This window comes from Anser anser (assembly GCF_964211835.1).
Source record: "Anser anser genome assembly, chromosome: 1".
Lineage (NCBI taxonomy): Eukaryota > Metazoa > Chordata > Aves > Anseriformes > Anatidae > Anser > Anser anser.
Window position 1 is genome coordinate 129,940,845 of NC_139720.1, and position 7,126 is coordinate 129,947,970.

Below are 7,126 nucleotides of genomic sequence, written 5' to 3' on the forward strand. Positions count from 1 at the left end.
GCAATAAATTATTGCTGAATGCATGCTATTCTTTCCATTTTATAATGAAAGATGTACTGGAGATGCATTTTTTTATTTTTTAAATCTTAGTTGCCATGGGAGAGAACAATTCCCCAGCTAACAGAAAGACAGACAAAGATGGCAATATTGTTATTGTTAATAATAAAGGTGGTACTCTGGGAGATGGGAACAAATGAAACACCACAGTGTCAACTACTTATTTTAAGAGAAAAAAAAAAAAAAAAAAAAGTAAAATTTGTTGTCAACAAGGTTGTTTAAACTTTTTTTTCTTAAAAAGGGATTTCAAAGCTAGCTGGCAAAAATCCTGAAGAAATGCACTGGAGAAACACAGCAATGTAATATTACCATTTACCATCTTTATACTGTACCTGAGGGATGTTTCAGAAAGCAAATCACATAACACAGAGGCATTCGATAACGATAACTCTGAACAAATTGTTTTTCTCGACATCTACTATCTGATTTGCTTTCTATTATCTTCTCTCTCATGAGAAGGAGAGGAGATTTCAGATAGAGGCTCTAATTTGCCTCCTAACTTTAAACAGAGGACAGCTGCAGTTGTGACAGCAGGGAGCAGACCCCACAGATGCTCTGGGTTGAGCCCTGGATGAATCCCAGGATCCACCTTGCACCTCTGGGCCCAGACCTCCACCCTGTGATGTGTGGCACAGCAGCTTCCCATAGAGAAGGGGAAAAAAAAAAAAAAAAACAAAAAAAAACACCACAACTAAAAACAAAACAAAACAAAACAAAAAACCTCAAACCCATACAGCCTTACAGAAACGCTGAGGGTAGGAGTTTTGTCTGAGAATATTGGCCACTAGAGGACATGGGTGACATACGTTTTTTGCTGAGCAGTGCTCTGGCTTGCTATCCACTTTGCATTAAGCTAAATGATGCGTAGGCTTGCTCCGTTGATGGAGTGGGGTAGGGGCAAGTAGGTACTTCATGGTGCAGGGTGAGCAGTACTACGAAGTGGAGGGGCTGGCATGCTCCTGCTGTTTCTCCAGAGCGGTTTTCTAAGTCTTCTGCATGTACACCGGCACGTCCCTTTGTGAGGGGATGGTAGCACGTGGACATGGCTCTCTCCACTTCATGGCATGACCGCTGGTGGGGTATATATTCCCCGCAAAGCAAAAGGACTTGGAGAGCCGGGCTGGGTGTTAATCACAGGGCCAACTCCCTCCAGATATAAGGCAGCAACCCTAATGTCTATCTTCTGACCCTGGGTAGCAAGAGACCACACAAGTAGATAATTAGATAGACCTCTTCCCTGCAATCATTGTGTCTGCAGGAGACAGAAGCTGGAAAGGAGCAGATAGCAACCCTAGAGGACACAGAAAATATTCAACAAGGTCACAAATAAATCTGGGTTAGAAGGGTGGGCACTGTTAGAAGGTGTTTGGAAAGCATTCCAAGCAAAAAACACTTGAAAACAAGTCCACCCTCAGGGACAGAGAAATGACTGAAAGGAAATCACTACTGTGTTGGGGTATGCAGAAAAATGGAAAAGTGAGCGCCAGCAAAGCACTCTGCTGCACTGATGGGTGCCCCTGTTTGGGGGATAATCCTACAGCAATGAGAGGAAGAGGCAGAAGCAAGGCAGACCTTTTCTTCTTGTCTCAGTTAAATTAAACTCTGGGTTTAATTTGGTGGTCTGTGCTCCGGTATCTCACCACCCATTTGCAGGATACATCTTAGTGTCTTTGAATATCAACAAAGCATCTGTCTGATGGGCTCCATTCTTACTGGTCAACTTGAGCTAACTTAAAATATGAAAGCACAGGTTAGTGTGCCTGAGGAACAAACACAGGATGTTTTTGTTTGTTTGTTTGTTTTCTGGGAAGCAAAACCACCTACCAGTGTAGTCTAGTCTCTTAAAACACCTCCTACATATATAGCAGCACTGGCTTTTGTGCAAAGAAATGGGTTTACTCTTTTTTTAAAATGGCATTTTTAGTGCTGTAGAATATGCCATGTTGAACCTGACAAGGGGTAGCAGAAAGAAAGTGTGGTGGTTTTACTCAGGTGGGCAGCTGAGCTCCATCACAACCACTCTCTCATTCCCTCCCCTCAAAGGAAAGAGGGAGAAAATACGATGAAAAGGGCTCAAGGGTTGAAATAAGGACAAGGAGATCACTCAGCAATTATCATAATCTGCAAAACAGACTCAGCATAGGGAGATTAAAGAAACGTATTACCAATTACTAGCAATCTAGAGAAGCGAAAAACAAAGAAAACAAACTAAAAACACCTTCCACTCCCCCATCCATCCACTTCTACTTCCTCCCCCTGAGCAGCGCAGGGAAATGGGGAATGGGGTCTGCTCCACCGGGGGCTCCTCCACAGGCTGCAGCGTGGAGATCTGCTCCGTGTGGGACCCATGGGCTGCAGGGGGACAGCCTGCTCCACCAGGGGCCTCTCCACAGGCCGCAGGGGAACTGCTGCTGCCTGCCTGGAGCACCTCCTGCCCTCCTGCTGCACTCACCTTGGGGGCTGCAGGGCTGGGTCTCACTCCTGCCTCCCAGCTGCTGTTGTGCAGCAGTTGTTTTTTTTCCCCCTTTCTTAAATCTGCTCTCACAGAGGCACAAACAACTTCAGTCATTGGCTCAGGTCTGGGCAGTGTCAGGTCCCTTTGGAGCCTTCTGAAACTGGCCCTTCTCTTACAAGGGGAAGCTTCTGGGCTCTTCTCACAGAGGCTACCCCTGAAGCCCCCTGCTACCAAAACCTTGCCATGTAAACCCGATACAGAAAGATGATGCAGTTGCCATACTGATATCCAAAAGATGTGCAGAGAGAAGCGGGGTGCCACAGGACAGACACCTTGCTTTTGATGATGTCATATTAGATGGCAGTATGCTAAAATAAAAAAAAAAAATCAGTAGCTATGTGGAGAAATGTAAGGTCTTGGGGAAAGCTCAACATAACATTCATAAGGGGAAGTCATAATTTATGAAACTAATATTGTTTAAGTTAACAGGCAAGGAGGCTGTATCTGACGATAAACATATGATACCCGTGAGCTTGGACTCTCTGAAAGCATTCAGGAAGTTATTGTTTAATAACACCTACAAAATAGGAAATCAAGAGTAGAAATGAGTCACTCTTCTCCAAGAAGAAAGGCATCCAGAGCACTCTGGAAAGCTCTCCTACTCTCTGTGTGGCCCAAAATATTCATAAATATTCTAGAAAAGGGAGTGATCTGTAAGGAGCCAAAGTCTGTTGATGGTCCTGAGTTCTTCAAAACACTAACAAGGAAAACTGATTGCTGAGACTGACAGGAAATGTGGTGTTTGGGTTGTGTGGCTGGACAATAAATGACAAGAAAGACAATATGATACTCATGGGAATAAACGACTTTGAGTAATCATACCCATATTTGATGGGATCTAAACAACCTGTTTCCAGTAAGAAAAGCAACCTTGAAATCACTGTGATTAGTACTCAAAAACATCAGCTCGATGCACACAGACCTAAAGGCAAACAACAAGGAAGGAACGATGAAGGAATAAGTAGGGAATGAGTAATTCGTTTTAATGTCTGGGTTTCCTGCCCCTTACAAATGATAGCGCTAATTGCATTAAAGAATAGGAACTGCTCTGCATGGCATGGAATGCCTTAATCTGCCTTTGCCAACAGTTATCACATGACAGTGCTTGAGGTTGCTGGGACATATTTATTTGCAATCCAGCAGAAAATTGGTCAATAATGAAGCACTGGCTAGCAATCTTTAGTTTTTAGTGTTTTCTAATGTAAATATTTACATTGTCCCATGCTGAGAAACTAGTTGTGTGTGACCAAAACCCTGGAGATTATTGTCCATACCTCCAGAAGTCATCTGAAGGATGATCATAAAGACATATAAGCAGAATTGGCCCCGATCCTCAAAAACATTTAAGAATATAAGTCCCAGTGTGAACACTGGGAGTTAAGTATCTAAATGCTTTGTGAAGCCAATCACCTACAGCTGTCTTCTTATTCATTAGCTATAGATTGAAAAGCTGGTAAGACCTGGATTAAATTTTAAATAATGATGTTTGGATGCTCTTGACATTCTTGTACTAATTAACATATTGACATATCCAAGGCTTATATTCTCTGGTGGAAACTCATATTTTGTCTATGAAGACAGGCAGGATATGAGCTCTGTATTCTTCCAATGTGCTAACCAATGTATCACTGTCAAGAATATCCCAATATCATCAGAATCTAACCTAAGATAAAGGTTATGTTCTGTCAATATTCATTTTGGGGCTCAGAGGAGAGAGATGATCCCTGACATAATCACCACTTTGGTGACACCTGAGAGAGCTCAGAGATCTGCTCATCAATTGGAGTTTGCATTGACTGCCAAAGGTGCCATAAGCTTAAAAAGTCAGAATACTAGGAAAAAAAATTGAAAATCAGTATCTGTTACCACTGTTATCAGATATTCTAATTAGCTAGACAGAAAGGCAATGAAAAGGAGTTGCAATATAAGACAAATATGGATTTCTGTGATAGCAGCCATTTTTTTAGTCTCACGTTCAACTCCGCTGAATGAAATCCCAAATACCCATCAAAAACTGGGATAGCCAGTCTTTTTTCAGCCCAAATAAGGACATGCAATCAAAATTCTGAAGATTTGTTATTTGGATTTATCAAAAACATTTTATTTCAAATTTTTCAACAAATTGGATTATTTTTTTTTCAATTCAGGTGAATAAATAATTGCTTTTCCTGTTTTGTGACGTGACTGTGTTAAACCTTTATTTGGGGAGCCAACCGTCATAATTATCTCCTTTAATCCAAATCTTACGGCATCCTCCATGATGTGGCACATAATAGATTCAGAAGAAAAAATGCATTTCCACCCTGGAAAATACATCTAACTCCATAAAAGAGAATAGGAACATAAATTACGGCTGCATGTAACGGAAGACTAATATGGAATGTAATTTAATATATATATATATTTATAATTGCTTCTGAAAGAGACATTTGTGATCTGTTTAGGAAAATTGAAGATTCTAGTCTGAACCAACCCAAAATTTAAAACTTGATTTAGACATTCTTGATGAGAAATTTGGTTTTGTATTTTCAGTTAGTCATCCTTATGAAAAACACAAAAGCCCCTGTAGCATGCCGTGCACATTCTGCTTTCTCTGTCCCTGCTGTAGACTACACAGTCATCGTTCTGCTCTTGAAGGAAAATAAGATTCAGACTCAAATAAATTAAGCTATCATCCCTTGAGAAAAAAGCTAAACCAACTAATATATATATAAAAAAAAAATGCACAGAGTCTTGAATTGCTTTGGAATAACATTTAAATGTCTGCTGCAACAAACTACCATTTTATCATTTTATGAACAGTTGAAGGAAGCATTTGATGACTTTCCCAAACCATAGCAATTTAGATGAGTACATCTGACAGCAAATCTGTCAAAGAAATTTGTAGCTAAAGATCTGCTGGTTTCAGTGGGCTCCATTAATGGATGAAGATCACAATGTAACAGAAAATAATAATAATGGGTTTGGGATTTTCTGGAATTCAAAGACTTCAGGAAGTGGAGTTTTTTTTTTTTTTTTTAAAAAGAAAAAGAAGAAGAAGAAGAAGAAGAAGAAAAAAGCAAATATATGGGGGTTTACAGCCGTTTGGAAAATTATTCAAAGCCTTCCACATCTTTACTGGATCAGTCTGTCAATTTAATAAAGTGTTCAGTAGTGACGGCATGGCAATGAGTGGCCAACCAGTGGTGGATGAAATGATCTTACCTTACCTGTCTGTGCATGCTCTCCCTGAAATGGGACACAATTCAGTATGTCCTTGATGCAGGGCTTTGAGGACAACACTGGCTTAAATAATTCCCCTTTTCTCTCCACTGACGGCGTCTTCCTCCACCGTTGTGCTGAGAAGGAAGAGAAAGGTGGATGAGGAAAACACAGTCTGGCAGCGAGGCAGTGTGCACCGGTGTGGGGTTGGGAGCAAGCGCCTGGTGATTGGGTCTGGGAGGGATCTCCTCACTCCAGGACCACTGCTGCAGCCCCACCACGTGGGATCACATCCTTGCTTCAGGTTCTGTGGTGTCTGCTGAAGGATGGACTCTGTTAGAGGACGGCAAGGCTAATTGGCCAAGAAAGTGTATTCAGAGGAGTGCTTTGTATAAAAAACTTCAGCAAATATGTGGGTTGAAAGATTTGGAGCAGTCCTGTGGTATTTCTGAGCATCTAAACTATGATGAACTAATAACAGGAGAAAAGGGGAAAATGAATCATTTGCAACAAGCAATTAGATTAGCTACAAAGAAAGCAGGTGGAAGGTGAAGACTTTGAAATAGAATTACAAGGGTGAGCTTTTGTCCCCAGAATAGATACTGCATCAGAAGAGAACGTGAAAGTGTGAAATTGGTCATGTTTTGTCTTATTTGGAGCACAGCTTTGCTTGCAATGAGACAGAGAGCCAATTCTGATCTCATCCTGTTTTTTTAATGGCATAACTTCCCTGAACTCTGCAGATTACAGTCCTGATTTACCATAAAAGTGTACATAACAATGCACAACAAATTGTATTATGCATTTATAGCAGCTGCAGAGAGAGTCAAGACTGACATGCAGAAATATGTGTGCACTTGGAAAATCTGGCCCTGAATCAGAAGAAAGCTCCCTACACTTGTTGAATAAAAAAGGCACAGTGTGCAACTTCTACTCTGTTTAGGGAGAATCCATTCATAAACACGTTCCTAAACTTCACTGGGAAATCAGATTACAAAAGATTTGTAGACAATGTGCCAATGGATATGATTTACAAAGACCTCAGTTCAGTTACATCATTCCACTAAAATGTAGCTCTTCTTTGGCCACCGCTTCCAACACTGGATGTTACCTACATGAAATAAGAGAGACAGGAGATCCCTGGAGTTTACAGCTATAACAGTGGCCATAATGCCTCGCCTTCTGTACCAAATGGAAAGATCTTTGAGAACGATGCATATACCCTCAGCTAAAATCAGCTCAACGTCATCTGAAAACAATATCTGCATTCAGGTATGTAGTGACAGCTCTCGACACTCCTTTCAAAATTTTGACAAGTCAGTATCCCAACTTATTTAACTGAATAAACAAATT